Source organism: Tympanuchus pallidicinctus, unplaced genomic scaffold, assembly GCF_026119805.1.
Source record: "Tympanuchus pallidicinctus isolate F22 unplaced genomic scaffold, pur_lepc_1.0 scaffold2, whole genome shotgun sequence".
In the NCBI taxonomy this organism is placed as follows: Eukaryota; Metazoa; Chordata; class Aves; order Galliformes; family Phasianidae; genus Tympanuchus; species Tympanuchus pallidicinctus.
The window spans coordinates 26,563,668-26,582,960 of NW_026294721.1; the positions used below are offsets into that span (position 1 = coordinate 26,563,668).

Below are 19,293 nucleotides of genomic sequence, written 5' to 3' on the forward strand. Positions count from 1 at the left end.
TTCTTCATTATTCATTCAAAGACAAAAATGCACTAGTCAAAAATTGTAATGACTCATACATTGACATTAGTTCAACCTGTAGCCACATTTGACATACCATAATCCGGATGGAAGAAAGGAGATTTGTTTCTAGCAAGTGACTTGTCCTTGTCATTGGGAAAAAATACCATCTACAGCCAACCCATTTCCATATAACTTCACATGCTAGATGTCACTCCCTTTCCTTTTGACAGCCCCGATGAGAGTTTTAGTTTTTTGATGAGGGCTACTGGAGTAGCCTTCTCAAGAGTTGGAGATACTAGTCTGCAAGGTTTTCTCCCCTGTATTAAAGAACAAACTTAATGAAATCAATGTAGAAATCAGAATACAGGTGCAGTACAAGTATTTTGCCTGTATAGCTTTTTTCAACAAACATGTTTGTCTGCAAGGACCAAGTAATTGTGTTGTGAATCACAATTCAAACAGTATTTATATTTTATTGTCCTAAGGGATATTAGCTAGGACAATTCTCTCACGCTCGCTTGCGCTCTCTATCTTTCTAATTTGGTATCCTGTTTTGCTGAGTAAATATTTTTTTTTCAGAGAAATGAATGTACTAAAATGCATGAAAATAAAAAAAACACATTAGTCATTCCCTTATTCTCTTGAATATGTTATTGATTTTCAACTCTTTGTCCTTACTTACAAAGCCTCCATCAACACTATTCCCTAACTTTACAATTTCTTTTCTTCCTTTCCCTATTGGAATTTTTTATAGGTCAGAATCTTCTGATTCATGGTTTTGTCCTAAATATAATTTAGATACTGTGAGTGCCTGAGCTTATAGTGTGTGCTTTCACAATGGAATGAAATTCCTATTTGTACTTGGAAAGCTGTTTGTGGATCTGGCTTTTTGAAACAGAAATGTATATTTCTTTGCTGCTTTTACTTTGTTGGAATGTAAACCTCCTTGGGACTCTGCAAATGGCACTTTACAAATGAAATTTACTACTATTGCTGTTTCTGCATAGCAAAAGCCACAATTAGCCACAATTGAGTTGCAGGCTTACAGCTCCCTATCCACTATTACAGTATTCGAAAATTCTCCTTTTGGGCTCAAACACCTTGTTTACGTGAAGCTGAAAAACTTTGACTTGTTGACTGAAGTTGGCCCAGCTATTTGTTTCTGTTATCAAAACAAGTTTTAAAATACAGAATCTGTAAAAAGCACAAACCAGCATCAATTTTCAAATTATGATGTGTTTTTCATAACTAGTTGTGATTAGAACATAGGCTACTTAAAGATGTTGGAACATGAAGGTCAGATGTTTACCTGCTATAGATATTGTAGTTTCACTTATTTAAATGAGTCTTTCTGTTAATAAATGGTAGTCCTTAGACATCTTTCTTCCACATTATGTCTCAGAAATTATCATTCCTAATGATCTGGTCCTACGTGGCGAGTGGGAATCGGTGTGTATGTGTGATTGTGTTAGAAGTCACTTGGAAACTTAAGTCATAGATAGACAAACATTTCAGAAATTTAGTGTTATTACAGTTCAAATAAAACTTCATATGAGATTTTTCAAATGGTATTTTGCTTTTTCCATTAACGCTTAGACAGCAAGAAGTTAAGAGACTTCATTATTCTACAAGATTTTGTGCAAAACCATATCAAATATTAATACAATAAACTTTTAGGTTTATGGATTACTTTTTAATAAAGTAGCATTGCTTGTTGTGGCTGAGATTAACTGGGGGACCATCTGTGTTAACTTTGTGAAACAATAACAGTTTAAGAACATATGGAGGAGAAATCGCTTAATTGCCTACATTTAGTGTAAGAACCTTGGTGTAATATAGGAAATGCTTGCTTTCTTGATAAAATAAGTTTTTAAAAATATATCAGCTGACATAAAATTGCTCAACAGTTTCTTCTGGAAAAAGAGGGAAATAGCAGATTAATGAAACTTGTAAGAAAGTGATACAGATTCCGTTTCTTTCTCTTCCCACCTAGTGTCTAGGGCATTCATCTCTGTTGATGGGGACACAAAATCAATTTTCTCCCTTGGTTGAAAGGAATTAATTCCATATTGTAACAAGAATTCCGTCTCAAGATACTGGAATGTATTTTGAGGTGGATTCCACTCAATATTTCCCATTGACTGTGAACCTGCAAATACTGGGTGTCCATCAAGAAGATTGTCTTAAGAGTGTTTTAGTTGTTTTCCCGTGTTTGACAGACTTTGTCGTTTGAGCCTAGTGGAAAAGTATTAACTACAGATATAGAGGGAATGCTGCCTTTTGTAATTTGATCTGACTTGAAATCTTATTCAGGACAAGAATATTTAAGTAGAAAAGCATTAACAGGTGAAAATGAAACGATCTTACACCAGAGTGTTTTATTACATGGTACTTAGCACACTTGGGAGGTAGATGAAACCCAATGAGTCAGAAGATAACACTGAATGTGGGTCTGCCACCATGATAGGAGAAATATAGCGGAGTGTAAAATTGCTGGGTCTGGTGCTATCATCAGCATTACTGTGTATATCCTATTTTTTTTTTTTTTTTTTTTAAATCAGGCTCCATAATTGAACTTTTCAGTAGGTATTTTCAAAATAGAAATAAAGTTATTGTTTCATATTATATTCATACTATCATATTTTGTCTCATTTCTGAATTAGTATGTAAGTATATCCACGTGCGTGAAGCATAGGCATATGGGAGATAGGGAGGTGATACAAGAGAACCAGCATGGGTTTCACCAATGGCAAATCCTGTTTGATCAGCCTAGTAACCAGTTATGATGGTATCACTGCACCAGTGGAAAAGGGGAGAGCCAGTGATGCAATCTATCTGGACTTCAGGAAGGCCTTTGACACGGTGCTCCACAACATTCTTCTCTTCAAATTGGGAAGATATGGATTTGATGGGTGGACTGTTCAATGGATGTAGAGCTGGCTGCAGGATTGAGTCGAGAGTGATGGTTGATGGCTCAGTGTTGGGATTGAGATCAGTAACCGCAGGGGTCAGTGCTGGGATCTATACTATTTAATATCTTCATCAATGACATTGATAGTGAAGTCAAGTGCACCCTCAGCAAATGTAATGATGACAACAAGCTGTTGGATGTGGTCAGCACTCCAGGGGAATGCAGTGCCATCCAGAGGGACAGAGACAGGCTTCAGCAGTAGGCCCAGATGAACCTCATAAGGTTCAACAAATCCAAATGCAAGAACTGTTAGGATGAGTTCTTACAACAGAAAGTCTGTGCTTTCTGGCCTCTGCTAATACCTGTCAGTTGGCATGGGGAAGCAAAGGCTCACCCTGACCTTCCTGAAGGTGTAGTGTTTAGCAACCCTGCGCATATAGCAGGGGGTTGAAGCTAGATGATCATTATGGTCATTTTCAACCCAGGCCATTCTATGATTCAATTCTATGATCTTGCACCTGGGCTGAGGCAACTCACACTATCAATACAAGCTGGGGGATAAAAGGATTGAGTGCAGCCTGAAGGAAAAAAAAACTTGGGGTACTGGTGGATGAGAAGCTGGACACAAGCCAGCAATGTCCCCTCGCAGCCCAGAAAGCCAACTAGATGACCTTTAAAGACCCCTTCCAACTTAAAGGATTCTATGATTCTGTGATTATATATATATGTGTACATATATACATGATGCATTTGCAAAATATATATTCATATATGTTTATATAAACTTAGATTTTTTTCTCTTTTACAACCATAACAAGATGACTTTTTATTCATGTTTGCTATATTTTGCTCTGCCAGATTCCTGTAGGTAAGGAATCATCATCACAAAGACCCAGATTATACTGACATTTCTAGGGGAAGGAAGTCCTGATGAGGTTATCTAACTCCTGTCCAGTGATGTCTTGAAATTCTCTAGTGGTGGGAACTCCACCAACTCCCTGGGGAGTATGTTCCAGTAATCAACTGCTCTCATTGTCAAGAATTTCTTCCTTATATCAAGATGAAACACTTCCCACTGCAACTTGTACCCATTGTCCCTTGTCCTCTCCATATGGATCACGTGAAGAGAGAGACTGTGTTCTCTTTGCAGCCCTTTTTTAAATACAGCAAAATTGAAAAGCTACCCCCTGAGCACCTCCTCAGGAGTGTAAAGATCCAACTCCTTTGGTCTTTTCAGATAAGCAACACAGCAAAACTGAGGAAAGCGAAGACAATAGTAAAGGGTGATAGAAAGGCAACTTGGGATATAATGGGGGAAAAATGTGATATTCTGGGAAGCAGAGAATAATCTGGGAAGCTGGGTGTGGTGCATGTGCTCCTGGCAGAGGAAATTACCAAAAAGCTGCCAGGATGAAGGAAGGCCTGGAAGAAAAGGGCTGCCATTCAGTGAACTTTTGTGATCTGTTGTATCTCCCTTAAATCTTCACAAGATTTCTTGTTTTAAAAAATCTTTCTAGTACTGTTTCAGTTTTTGTTCAAGTAAAACCAGGATTTTGAGCTGAAAATAGCTGTTGTATCTCTTTGGAGGCAGCAGAATGCCTGACCAGATTCAGCAGAAGCCAGCTAACGTGTCATCAAAAGGTCAAAACTCAAAATTATCTGCTGCATCCCAATCCTGTTAGATTCAAGGCTAACCTTGAGGATACACAGGGAACCATCTTAAACCGTTTAATTTCTCTAAAATAGATGAAGCTGTTAGCTGAAATGTGCTGAGATGAGTGAAGTCTATGAGCACTTTGAGATGCATTTGCCAGAGTGGGAGTTAGTCAGGCTGACAGCAGCGTAAAAAGGTCTAAATAGTACAGATTTGCCAGCAACCATCTCTTTTTCTTTTAAATGTTTTGTACCTTTGAGGAATGAACAGAATGTGCTGTATTTGGAAAAAGCTCTATTAGCTGCTTCAATAAACTTCTGCTGTAGTCTCCCTAGAGGAAGCCCTTAAAGAAAAGCCTTTAAACGCCTATATTAATTCATATTGGTACTCAGCAGTAACTCAGGCCTTGGTCTAAGTCTTCTTACTGATGCTGAAAACTAAAGATCATGCACTTGGAAAGACCCTGCAGAGGATTCCTGAAAGACTTGGTTTAATTGTGTTACCATGACAATAGTATTTTCAAATACTTTCTGCTAATGAAGTGTCCAAAATGTCACATTCTCTATTTTTTTCCATTGTAGATATCTACCAGCAACATTTTCATTTCAGAGCAGGAGAAATTGAGGAGGATCTTGGGCCTGGTCAGAAATGCAGGCAATAGGAATGCTTGTACGTACTGGGCAGATGGCACTGGACAAAGGGGATAGAAGGAGAGGGCTGTCTAGTAGGAAAGATGGGAGGAGTAGTAACTCTTCACCTAATCAAAATCACTAAAGACAGATCAGAGGTGGTCAGTCTGAAAATAAATGGAGCTCACAGGGTCTACAGGGACTTGTAAGCTTGAGGATTAGAGGGCCTTTTGAATTAATTTGTTAAATGGTAATTAGCAGTGCATTCAAGACCAGTAAGCAAAGGCATTCTTCAGGTGTTTGTTAGCATCCATCTAATACAGCATCTTAAGTGTTTTAATTAAAATCAGAAAGCTTGTTTATTCTGAAGGATAATAGAAGAGAGTAGATGCAGGTTGAATGTGAAAATGAATGAAAAATCAACAGTGAACATAAGAGTATACGCATCCTGGTCCCTGGCCTAAGAAGAAAAATCCAGAGAGAGCTCATGGACCTCTGCAAAATCTTCAGACTATGCTTAGGACTTGAGGACCACCAGGAGGCTCTGACAGTGTTCAGTAGCTGTTGCATACCCTTCATGAGATACTGTCTCAGCAAGGCTGAGGCTCATACCCTGCAGCAGGGCAAGATGAGCAATGACCCACTGAGAGGAAATACAGCTATGCAGTGCCGGACAGCATGTGATGAAATGCTTTCTCCAATCTTGTACCAAAGGAGCCATCCTCAAAATAACATCTATATATCACAAGGGAGTTTTCTGCTTGCAGCCTGCAATACCAAAATGCTGTCTGCAGGTGTGCATTCAGTAGTGGCTGGCCTGCAGGCAAAAGCACATTGCATTTAACCTCCACTACTTGAATTAAAATTCAATAAAATACCAGTCACAAAGATTTCTCTCTCATACATGCAGCCACCTGTTTAAACAGTTGCAGAAAACAAACAAAGAGATAACAAAACAAAGTAGCAAACAAAACCACCCAAAAACTCACAGTTTTTTCCATTCCCATCTGCGAATGTCTGGTACATCAACCTTCTGTAGATGTTTTCAGCAGATTCTCTGATTTTGTTCATGAATAAACATGTTATATAGCAACATATATTGTAGAAGGTTCTAATTACTTTAAAAGTATTATCAGATAAATAAGGGAAATATTAGGTTAGTTATAATAATTATATTTTATGTATTTATATTAAACTAAAAGCACTAAGACTTTTGGTGGGTGAAAAAAAGACAATAAAAAGAAAATATGACTACTAATGGTATGATGGAGTGTATGATGGGTACTTAATGGCTGCACGGGTAGGAAGTAGGAAATGAGCAATATTTCCATGATGTTTAAGTGGATGATTCACTTAGTTGGTATGGTTTACTCTGTCTGAAAAGAAGTTGTTGCCATTTAACAAAGTGCCCCTTCATAAGGTCAATTCTAAAATATTAGGATTTTTTATTATTGCTCTTCATGTATGCTCTTATTGTTTTCTGTATAAATAAAGCTCTGGCCTCTTCCTTCCAGTTAATGTACCACAGCTTAATTAATTTTGAAAATGGAAGCAGGTACAAGAAAGGTCTGATTTAAATGAGCTATGCTAACACTATTACAAATTGATTGAAACTAGTTATTAAAAATAAGAATAGGGCTTGTTACATGCTTTGGAAAAACTGCAACAGGTAAATCAAATCCAGACTCAGACACAATTTTTATGATATTTGCTTACCTGTATATAGCTGCTTTAGTATAAAATTCTAATCCTAGCCTGGGTTATGCATATTGGTTCCATACTTAAAAAAAAATTAAAAAAAAAAAAAAAATCACAAAACTAAAACTCCTGCCTGCAGATAACTTCTTCATTTTAGAATTTAACATTTCACTTATTTCTAAGAGAGGGACAGCAATTAAAATTCTGCATTTTGATGGTTCTGCTTTTAAGTGATTTCTTCATGGACAATAGTATTTTCTCCTCTCTTTTACACCAGTAACACCCCAGTGTATGGGAACTGCTGAGTCACAACCTGAACCTCTGATTGATCACCTGAGGCAAACAATGAGTCTGCCAGAGGAGCACAGGTGAAGGCAATTTACCTGTGCTGCAGAAGGGGAGGAGCCTGGCTCCACCTCTCTTAGACCCATTTAAGAGCTGACTACCACTGAGGAAGGATCTCTTCTGGAGATCTGCCTCTGTTGGAGCTTCATATGTGAGCCCAGGATACAGGTAAGTGTCCTATCTATTCTCTATCCATTATTATTATCTGCTTTGCCTAACTCTCTTGTTTTTTTCATAAATATAGCATCTTAATATTCATTGATTATATACCCGGTTAAATGGCCATTGTGCCAGGGATACTATGTATGCTTTTTGAAAATACAAGAATAGTTTCATATTAACAATACCAACAGTAACAATAAAGTGTAGGAAAGATAAAGAGGAAATAACATGCCAAGAGCAATGATACATCTGATTCCAATGACAGCTAATGGCACTAAAAGAAAAAAATACAACCAAAACAGGGAAAGTGGAGAGTCTGCTACTACAACTACATGTGTCCAAACCTAGTGTGGTCGTTATCTTCCTTTTTGCTTCATAATATCCTGTGTGTTGGAAATATAGGGTGTTACCTACTTAACATCTGTTTTGAGCTGTTGCTATTTTGTATAAATTTATTTCTTGCATTTGCTTGTGCATTAGGGAGGAAAAGTACATGTTGTTGGGAAGAATGATGGCTAGTATGAGAGAAGAGTGTGCTTGCAATGAAATAGAGGATGAATGCATCAGTTAACATCTTCAGTTAAGTGTGAAAAGGAATATGCAAGCAGATTGTAAAGCCTTGAAGTAGGTTAAAAGAAGAATTAGGCAGCTACAGCAGAGGATCAGAAAGCTCATGTGTGAAGTGCTTATCCACAGAGAGAAAAGGTACTATACTTATTTTTTTTTGTTATGGTATAAAAATAAATGATCAACACATGGTTTTCTGTCTGCAGAAATAAGGTAAACACAGATTTGCACAGAAAAGAGGAAAAAAAATCTGTACTGACTCAGGGATAATATATGCAAAAAAGAAAAGCAACTTTTATTTAGAAAATGAAATAACTTTCACAGCATCCAAAATTCCATATGTGCAGTGGCCAAAATAAAGTTGGATGCCAGCAGTTATTGAATATGTTATGTAAGACTCACATTTCCTCAGCAGTATAGATTCACATATTCATTTGATGGCTGATTAGGCTTTTGGAAAAAGAAGAAAAACAAGATTAAATGCATATTATATAATCCCTTGCCACACTCTGAATCTTCTCCATGACCTTCCTCTTCTGGTCTTCGACATCTGAGATTTGATAAGACAACAGCTACCAATAGTTCTAGAAGCAGTTAGTCTCCTTTTAGTACTAGACTAGCTCCTTTGTATTGGGCCTAGAAGAGGAAATGAGAGAAAAAAAAAAAAAGTATTGCTGTTGTCTTTTACTTTCACAAAGTATCTGTTATCTCTACTCGGACATTCAGGACTAAAAATTATCACGTGGACTCAATCATTTGCAGAAAGGTTCCTACAGAGCTGTATTTTCTAAATCTCAGCAGATGGGAAACTAAGTTCCAAAACAAGCTTGCAGACACCATGAGGGAAGAATTTGTAGATATCGCAATTTTGCTTAACTTTGTGTACAGTGTGACCTATGATTCATAGAGTAATGCAAACAACTAAAACAGGTGGTCTTACTGTCAAAAATAAAAGTTGCTAAATATAAAACAGTATTTTAGAACATTTACCACTGATACATCTGTGATGGAAATTAGTAAAATAAAAGGAGTAAACAGTTAAAAATATGTTAGAAATAATGTTAATACATTACTTAATCATTTGTATATTAGTATAAGCTCTGCAGTCTTAAGGTGGAGACTGCTGCCCCAAATTGTTTTCTGGTATTAATCCTGATCAGCTCAAAGCCTGTCTGAGATTTATGTAAATCCACACACTATTTTGTTCATTTTACCAAGAAACTGTGGTTCCAATTTCTGCATATAAATGAATGCAGTTGGAAGAAAAAAAAGCAAAATAAACATTATATGATCTACTGCAACGTAAGAAATCTTCAATATGAACTTTATTTTGTAGTCAAAGTCATCCAGCTTGATGATCTTTGGAATTCTAGTGTTTAGCTGAGATGATGATGCAGTGATTTCTCGACACTGAAATGTAAATATCTGGATATAAGAAAGAATGTGTATACATCAGTATTGCTATATATGATACATGCACAGGTATCAGTAGTATCACCTGTAGCTAGCATTATATATTTTAAATTCCTGTTGATTTCAAACCTACCTCATACTTTCAGTAAGTTCTGAAGTTATGCTATTGAATTTTATTCTGTCATTAAATAAGTAACTCCTGTCTGTTTTAACACAATTCTTTATGACAGACATGATAGGAAGTTTATCTGAGTACCTTGAGCAGTGTAGGTAAAACTGATCCATCATTCTCAGCATTGGCAATGTAATCTCCTATGAATGTGCAATAAGAATCAGTTTTCATCAAAATAGATATTTTTTTCTCTGAAACTCAAGACATACTTTCACCAAGGCTTACCAAATAGAAATATGTATGTTGTTCGACCTTTCATTGTAAATACATTTATCACGTTTAACATCTTTTATGTCTCTTTAAATTATATCATTCATGTCTTTCTCAGGCACTTCTCATATGAAATTCAGGGAAGTATAATGAGCACTATTTATAAGGGCAGAATTACAAGATTATTGCAATATATGCAGTTTGAACTCTACAGCTTGAAGGTGAGTGAATAAGTTTTCCATCCATTATATTTATAATTATTGTTGCTACATTACTTTAGGAAATAGTGAACTGCTGAACTATGTCTCAGTTTTGACTTAGCACTTTTGCTAAATACAGTGGCTTTAGCAAGAATATAAAACTTATTTCTCCTCAACACATACACTGAGAACAGCCAGTAGATACAGCTGTTAAGAGTTTGTCATGGCTCTGTCACCATTTACTATGGTCATAGCCAAGGCAGCATAGAGGCAGAAGATTTTACTAAAAGATGTGTGTTCCTCCAGGGACCAGGTGGCCAGTTCTACTTCCAGCACCTTCCATGTCCTCTCAAGAGGAGAGAGAAATGGCAAACATTTTGTTGTATTTTTGATAGAAGACCCTTTAAAGGGCTTACGTTTGTATAATCAATGAGTATACAGATGTATAATTGACAAATACACAGAGAAGTTAAGTTGGTCTTCAGAGAGCATATAACTAGAAAGATCATCATGTTGAAAAGAAGAATTGGAAATGAATGGAAAAGCTTACCCATACCCTGAGCTTGTAGGAAAAACTCCAAGAGAAGTCCTTCCTCAGTAGCAGTGAGCCCTTAAATGGGGTCTAAGAGAGGTGGAGCTAGGCTCCACCCCTTCCAGTCACACAGCTGAATTGCCTTCACTTGTGCTCCTTTGGCTGACTCATTGCCTGCCTCAGCTGATCAATCAGAGGTTCAGGCTGTTCCCCAAATTGATTGACTTGGTCAACTGATCAAGTCCTCATCAAGAAACATTAACAGTATCTTTCTCTGCTTAATGGCATATCTTGAAAAACACAAAAGAAAGCAGAAGATGCCACATCTAAAACATAGGTTAGCAAGTCATGCAAGTATGAATATAACTTCTGTTTATATTTCTATTGATGATCTTGATGTGGGAATTGAGTATATTTTCAGTGAGTTTGAAAATGACAATGAGTTGGGAGTAAGCACTGATCTATTTAAGGGTTAAGAAGGCTTATCAGGGGGATCTGATCTGGATCAGTGGGCTGAGGCCAACTGAATGAACTTCAACAGGATCAAGAGCTAGATTCTGCACTTTGGATACAACCACCCTATCTGCTGAAGAGTCTGGAGGACATGGGTTATGAGTAGCGGCTGAGGGAAATGGGATTATTTCAGAGGAGCCTTAGGGAATCTTTATCTCTCTCTACAGTGATCTGAAAGGAGGTTGTAGCAAGGTGGAGGTCAGTCTCTTCTCCCAGATAAGTAGCAATAGGATGAGAGGTAATGGCCTCAAGTTGCACCAAGGGAAGTTCAGGTTAGATATTAGGAAAAAATTTCTTCTCGAAAAGAGTGGTAAAGCATTGGAATGGGCTGCCCAGTGAAGTGGAGGTGTTCAAGAAAAGTGTAGATGTAGCACCTAGGAACATAGTTTAGTTGGTATGGTGGTGATGTATTGATAGCGGGACCTAATGATCTTATTTTCCAACCTTAAAGATTCTATGAAATATCTAAAAGGTCAGGTATCAAGTTGATGGTGCCCAGAAAAAGGGGCAACTAGCACAAACTGGAACACAGTTCTAGAGAACAGAAACAGGCTGCCCAGAGAGTCTGTGGAGTCTTCTTCTCTAGAGATATTCAGAATCCACCTTTGCTGTCTACTGCAGGGAACCTGCTTTATAATGATGTCCAGAGGTTCCCTCCAAACCCTGTGGTTTTGTGATTCTGTATGGAACATACTGGCTTTTAAAATGGTTTCTGTAAAGCAGGGTTTGGATTGTTACATTGTGGATTTAGTGGAATCTTGTTCTATGAATACTCTAGTTGGCCAGATAATCTGTTAGCATGTTCAGTAACTCACATGTGGTAAGCCACATGAAGGTTTCAGAATTGTGGCATTGTGTTAGTTTTGCTGCAAGCACAATATGAGATTAGTCTATAATACTTCTGATATAAAAATCTGATTCAGTGAATCATAGAATCACCAAGGTTGGAAAAGACCCAAAAGATCATCCAGTCCAACCGTTCGCCTGTTAACAATAGCTCCCACTAAACCATGTCCCTCAACACAACATCCAGCCTTTCCTTGAACACCCCCAGGGTCGGTGACTCCACCACCTCCCTGGGCAGTCCATTCCAGTGCCTGACCACCCTTTCTGAAAAGTAATACTTCCTCATGTCCAGCCTGAATCTCCTCTGCAGTAGCTTGAAACCATTCCCTCTGGTCCTATCACTAATGACACGAGAGAAGAGGCCGACCCCCAGCTCACTACAAGCTCCCTTCAGGAAGTTATAGAGAGCAATGAGGTCTCCCCTGAGCCTCCTCTTATCCAGGCTGAACATTTCCAGTTCCTTCAGCCTCTCCTCATATGGCCTGTGTTCCAGAGCCCTCACCAGCTTTGTTGCCCTCCTTTGAACACATTCCAGGGCCTCAATATCTTTCTTGCAGTGAGGGGCCCAAAACTGGACACAGTACTCGAGGTGCAGCCTCACCAGTGCTGAATACGGGGGAACAATCACCTCTCTGCTCCTGCTTGCAACATTTTCTGATGCAAGCCAGGATCAGTGAAGTGTGCCTGAATATTCTGAATGATTTATAGTACAAGATACAGTTTTCTAAGTATGGGAAGCTGCATTGGATATTTTTTGTAGAATGAGTGAATAGTCCAAATCTTCTGAGTCACTACTGCATGCTATTCACCCAGAACACCCTTGTAATGAGTGGGTGTATTCCACTTACAAATGCAATTCTATTGATTCTACAACTGTGTAGTCCAAAACAATATAAGCATTGTTATATCTCCACCAAATTTTCATCACTAGTTGTACTATACAAAATCAATATCTCCTGTAGTCTTCTGTCCTGTAAAAAGGACTATTTTATCAATAAAAAGGCTCTGGCTCAGAAATGATACATTTTCAAATGCCCTTTATTTCTTAACTGTTTAATCAGCCCTTGTTTAATATTGAACAAAGGAAAACAAGTTGACCAACAAAATTCTTCCACTTCCTTTATTTCCAACTTCCATCAAATCTGTTTTGTTACTTAGTAAAATGGATTACCATTATTGCTATGCAGCGCATGACAGCTGAAGAAAATGAGCAGACTATAGTGCTTAACTATGCACAGTGAAGGAAGGATATTTCATTTTATTTTATTTTTTATGACACCTTACTCTGGCAGAGAATGTTGATTAAACAACTGTTACTACCACATTGTAAAACCCTGATATTCTTGGTATTTCATAAGGAATTAGCACTAAAATCTCAACTGGAATTCTCGTATCTGAATGTAGTCTTATTGGAAAAAAAAAAAAAAAAAAAAAAAATCAAAGTGCCATTATTACCTGTTTTCTGAGATAACTATATAGTATGCTGTGCCTAACTTTGCAAACAGAAAAAAAAGGAGTGAGTCAAATGTTTCTAGTTTTCTGGTAACACTGACACTTTTTCTTATATTTTTTTTAATGCTGATGTCACTTACGAAGTCACTGTAATGAAATAATGCTTTTATGTTCCTTTAGTTCATTACTCTGTGCTGATCTTATCACAACAGCATTATTCACTCCTTTCTTTGATAATTAATATTGATTGCATGTTAGTCTGTGAGTAAGTAAAATGGCCTTCAGTCTCAGATAGTAGAAAATCTACTTGGAAATTTAATAGATGTTTCTTTCCATATGTTATAGCTGTTTAATGGTGCACCTCTTTCACAAAGGCAGTTCTTATTGTGGTTAGAACATGAAGAGTAGAGGAGGTAACTAGTTTTATTGTTGCTTATCTGCAGTTCCATTGACTGGCTCATGCTTTCATCTGAATCTTTCCAAGCTGCTTTCCCTGGAAGATACAAATGCGAAAGTGAAAAAGAATGTGAATTTTTTTTTTTTTTTTTTTAAGCTTCAAAATACTATTATTGATCCACATGTAAATGACTATTTACATGTCTTCCTTTAATGTTCTGTCAAATCCACATTCTGTTAATGGGAGCAAAACCAATATTCTTCTTTCTTAGTTCTGATCAAAAATGGGGGAAAAAAAGCTCTGAAGATTCCTGAAGTATATTAGGGTTACTCTCTGACTCCTAACTTTTCATCTCAGTTCCATCATGACGTAGTTGGGAAATGTATGAGTCATCATAGAAAATAGTGATATGAATAAACCAAAGTGATAGGATTATTTTAAATAACAGAAAAAAGGATAGGGCATAGCAAACAGTACGTAAGAAACTTTACAAATGAAAAAATTTTAAAGCATAAAATGATTAGTATTGGATTACTATTTTTAATCAGAAAATCGAGAAGCTACATATTTTTGAGGTATACAGATTTGTAATACAAGCTTGTGAGTTTGACAAAGATAAAAATGCGTGCCTTAAAGTGATGTCTGTTTTGCTGAGCACAGATTTGAAACAGAGCCTACACTAGTGTGTGACTTCATTTAATGTCAGAGGATGCCATTCTGAGCCATCACTCCCTACAAAAAGATGAAAACAAAAATGCCCCACTTTCATTAAAATATATGTAAGTAGATAACACAGATCCAATGAAAAATAACTTCAATTAATAGAAAACACACCTTAGTAATATTTTGGCCATTTCCTCACAAGAATGCCGACATTTTGCAAATGGAAAGATTTTTTTCATATTTACCTATACACTGAAGAAATCTGATAGTAATGCTCCAGATGTGAGACAACACTGATATTTCTAACATTGGAGTATGTCTGCTGGTTACTACACTACATATGAATAGAATTAAGATATTTTTTGCCTTGGACAGCATGTTTGTTTCTGCCTCTCCTAGACATATAGGTCAGCTGAGGGGTTGAACCTAAGGCTACATTAACATCTATTTACCCTGAGAAATTGGAGAATAAATGACAAAGGTACAGATGAAAAGATACAGCAATATGTAGCACAGATACTTTTTTTCCTTGTTTCTTTGAGTGGATAGCACTGTTTGATAGGCAGTGGAACACCTGACTGGCCATGATTCCCTAGGGCACTCTGCAAATACATGACCTAATTGCAGCTGCTGTTAGATTCAGCAATTTCTAGCAGTTTCAAGAGGGTAGTATTCAAGGAATTTTGTTAACTCCAGATTGGAGTAGCATCAATTCAAACACTGTCATCAGCAGAAATTATTTATGTTCAGTGGCCTTACATATGTGTTGCTCTCTTTTGCTCTGCTAGCAAATTGGCTAATCTGCCAACAGAAATACTCACATGTGGGTGGAAAGAAAGAACAAGAGCTGCCTGTCAGCTGTTGTCATGTGAGAGAAAAAGCTTGCAATGCTGTGGTCACAAGACAGGATATGTGACCTTCCAGACATTTGTAACTTAGTCATGGTTCTCCAAAGCATGTTAAAAATACTGATCTGGAAGACTCATGTTTGCATTATTATGCTTTTATGGAGATCAGTTCCACATCAAATGTGAGAAATCAATGTAATTTCTATAGCAATGTGATTTTCTAAATTCACCTATATATTTTATAAGCTAGGGACAGTTATTAAGAGTAACCATTCTGGATTCTAAGTTAGCAAATAAAACACAATTTCAATGAGACATTTGTTATCTCAAAATTATCACTTAGATGAGCTTAGAAAAATAGCTTAGAAAAATATAAAATTATCTTGACTTAAATACTCCATGGAGTTGAGAATATGCATCTTCTATAGACAAAAAATATTTCATTAATTGTTCTGTCATGAGTCTTATTTCTAGTCCTGATTTGTACAGCTTTATCTTGATTCTTTATCTGCCTGTAATGAGACAAACAGCCAGACTTTCAAAGAAATTCCAGACTCTTCTTTGAAAAGGATGAATTTGAATTTTTAACTTTGCTCTATTCAACTCTATTGAATAGATTTAGGCCTAACAAATACCTCTGTGCAAATTCTATGCAGTGGAAAATGCACCTACAACCATATGCAAAAATAAGAGAAAAATAAGAGAAGTAATGCATGGAGATTCAGAAGCAGGCTATTCCTAAAAGAATCCCAAGTCCCAGAAGAGAAATTTTGCTTTAAATGCCAAGAATTCCTCCTGATTCTAGTCCATCCTAAATAGTGTAAAAGCGTGATGTCTTATAAACACATTTTGCTGCTAGACAATTCAAGACAATTGTGTGATTGAGATGTAATGAATAATCTTTTGCTAACAGGATGCTGAATCTATCCATTAAGAAGCTGACAGTATCCTAAAAAAAGAATTGGGGGGCATTATTGGAACATTAAAGATTAAATTTAAAGATAAAACATTTTCCATTACTTTCTATCAAGTTTTAACCTTTTGTCATAGCTGTTTATGTAGCTGCTTCTCTTGCTATTCGTATCTTTTTAGTCCTCTGAATTTAGACAGAGAGAAATGCATCAGAGTACCTTTCTATATTTATGTGGTTGCATGTATTTTTATTATGAATGGTAGCTGTAAGGCTAAAATGGGAACTTTTCACTTTTAAACACCAGGTTATCCGGGGAAAATATTTAAAAATATACAGAATAAAATGTGATGAAGTGGAAATTCCTAAAAGCTGGGCTTCAAAGTGGAGCCATTCCTGAAGTATTTATGTTGGGGTTTATGATTCCAAATGAATCCAGTGTGTAGGTAATCCTTAGCTCTCTAAAGTAAATAGAGTTTGAAGGTAGATAGATACCAGTAGGACTAGAAATTTTTGAACAAATTTGTAAGAGCTTTTAGATGTCTGTAAGCTCCTGAGAGAACTGAGGGAAAGATATCCTGAAGGAACATCCATATTTGCTGAGGAAAAAATGCAACACATTCAATCTTTCATTATTTGAATTTGAATAGATAAAGCTAGTCTCAGGATGAATGTTTGCAGTGGTAAAATGGTGTAGGAGCTGCAACTGCTTGAGTTTAATACATAATAGGAGTAAAGAAAGCTTAACAACATAAAAATCAGTCATCTGACAACTGTATTTTTATCCCACTATAGTATTTGGGCACTCTTCTGAGAAAAGCAAGTTTATCCTGAGAAGTAATAGATAAAGCTATGAATCAGCTGCTATTTTTTTTTTAGCCAGGGAAAATACTTACTGTGATTTTTTTGCTCCAAATGTACTTGTATTCTGAATCAACTGTTAGTAAAGTTTTTTCAACATACTGCTAAAGGAAGAAATCTGCTCAACATACGCATGTCCAGAATTTATAGACTTGCAGTAGGATAAATAAAATACCATTATTTGCTTCAACATAATTTTGTGGTATAGATTAATCTATTATTTTTAATTCATAGCTAACCATTTCTTTTAATCTCAAATAGAATATTTTTCTATCAGTTATGTAAGGAGATATGAAGCTGTTCAAAGCAGTTCTCTAAGTAAAACTCTTAACACTGAGGCCTGTAGCAAGCAACACCAATTTTTATTAAAAGATAAAGAACATTCCAATGGAAATTGCTTTTGCTGTCTGAATGAGTGTGCAGAATCTACCATGATTTCATTTTTTGGGTTTCTTTTTTTAGTTTTTAAATACTGATGTGATATTATAAAAGTGAGTACTGAATTCCAGCAATGCCTTGCCAATATGCTGAATGATAAAAATTAGCATTAGTCTTTCCTCTACAAACTGTCTATCTATTGGCACAGGTGGTATTTGGAAAGAATGTTGCTGGCTCAAGAGTCTTAGCATAAAACAGTTTTTAATTCAGTGCACTGACACTTTAATTTGTCTGTTTGCTGCTAAAAATTAAGAAAAGGGCATAATTCCAAGCTATTTATCCAGTATCATTTAGAAGCAACATGCCTTTTGACATCTGAATTAAACTGCAAAAATCTTTGTATACACAGGATTTTACATCTCTGAGTTACTCCTTACATTACATTGCCAGCTGGTTTAGTTTGCTACTGAGAAAACGCAGCCACTTGTTCAGCAAAAAAGAGATTACCATGAAATAAATTGCTATGTGTGAGTTTTGTTGTGTTTTTTTTTTTCCCCCCCCAAGGAAATTAAGGCTGTATGGAACACCTTGATTCAATGTAGATCTGCACTGCTATTCTAGAATCTGCTAGCTAGCTCAGCACAAATCATTTTCATTTTTATTTATATACATAACAGGGAATATCAAGGTCAAGGTTTCTTTCAGGAATGAAATTGTGAAATTGCTTGCAGTTTATTTACTTCTCACAGCCGCATTGAATACAAGCTGTTATGCTTACTGTATGTGGAATTGTTAAACATCTACTCAAAGACCATTCAAAACACCTTTATTTCCATTATCTTTGAAAGACAGCCTCAGTCCTATGGAAAGACTTTTATAATCAAGCCTTATCACTTATGGAAATAATTCTTTATGGAAAAGTCTCTGGAATTTGGGCTTAAAATAAAGGTGGATTTTTTTTTTTTTTTTTTTTTTTAAATAAAAATGGAGATTAAGATAGTTTGCTCAAGTACACGTAGTTCCTGGCCAAAAGAGAGTGTTTCACAGTCATGATGAAGTAAAATAAATTCATGAAAAAGAAGGAAGTTGGAAAACATTAGGCCAGGGAAAAGAAAAAGGGCATTTCCTAAGTTCTGTTCAGTTCACGGAATGTAATTTGTCCTTACAGAAAAATCCTACAAAAACTTAACACAAACAATGACTTGGTCTTGGTCATGCTAGGTTCAATGCCAAAGATGAATATATATAAAAACAGTTAATTATATCTACTTTGAAGTTTGAACATTGGTCCCATAACAAAATAGGAAATAAGGAACACCATCTGCCCCACAGCTTATACATGCAAATGAAGAGAAAAGGCATTTGACAGGTAACATTTGTACAGAAGGCTGTAGCTGCATAAATGAGTTCATGCAGAGGGGATTTCTGGTGCAGTACCTGTTATGTTATCATCATCCATATGCTTGATGAAGTGAAAGCAGAAAATGTAATGGAGGAGTTGAGGCTGATTTTAAAAAGACTGCTTCGTACAGATTCTTTCTTATGTTTTCTCCAATCCAGTGCAATTTATGTGTGGTCCCAAGAGCTCGCCCGCAGCAGAACCATATGCATATTTTTGTCACCTGTTTTAGTTCAGAGCTATTCTTAAATAACAGTCATGCATTTATGCATGTAAAAACAGTAGCAGCCATTGCTAATGAAAATGTGCATGGATAGATAGAAAAAGAAAAGGGATTAAGGTAGAAAAAGAAAGGGATTTCTTAAGTGCAGTGCGGATTTGAGTCAAACCTGAACAAATCAATTATGTTCATAAGTTTGATGAAGTTTCTCAGCATGCACTGAAAAGGCCTAGCTGAGGTAGGTGCAAGAACGCGTTTGATCTCAGAGATATCAGAATCAAATAAAGAAATGGAACCTTATTTGGGTCTT

The 19,293-nt window shown here is 36.4% G+C and overlaps 2 long non-coding RNA genes across 2 annotated transcripts in view; both read left to right on the forward strand.

The window, feature by feature from the left end:
* Positions 1-19,293, forward strand: part of LOC128080325 (uncharacterized) — a 987,521-nt gene that overhangs the window by 598,755 nt on the left and 369,473 nt on the right. The window lies entirely within an intron of this gene.
* On the forward strand, positions 7,188-13,889 carry LOC128080324 (uncharacterized). Its single transcript, XR_008206605.1, has 3 exons — positions 7,188-7,408; positions 9,883-9,985; positions 13,751-13,889. It is a non-coding gene; the product is annotated as an uncharacterized LOC128080324 (long non-coding RNA).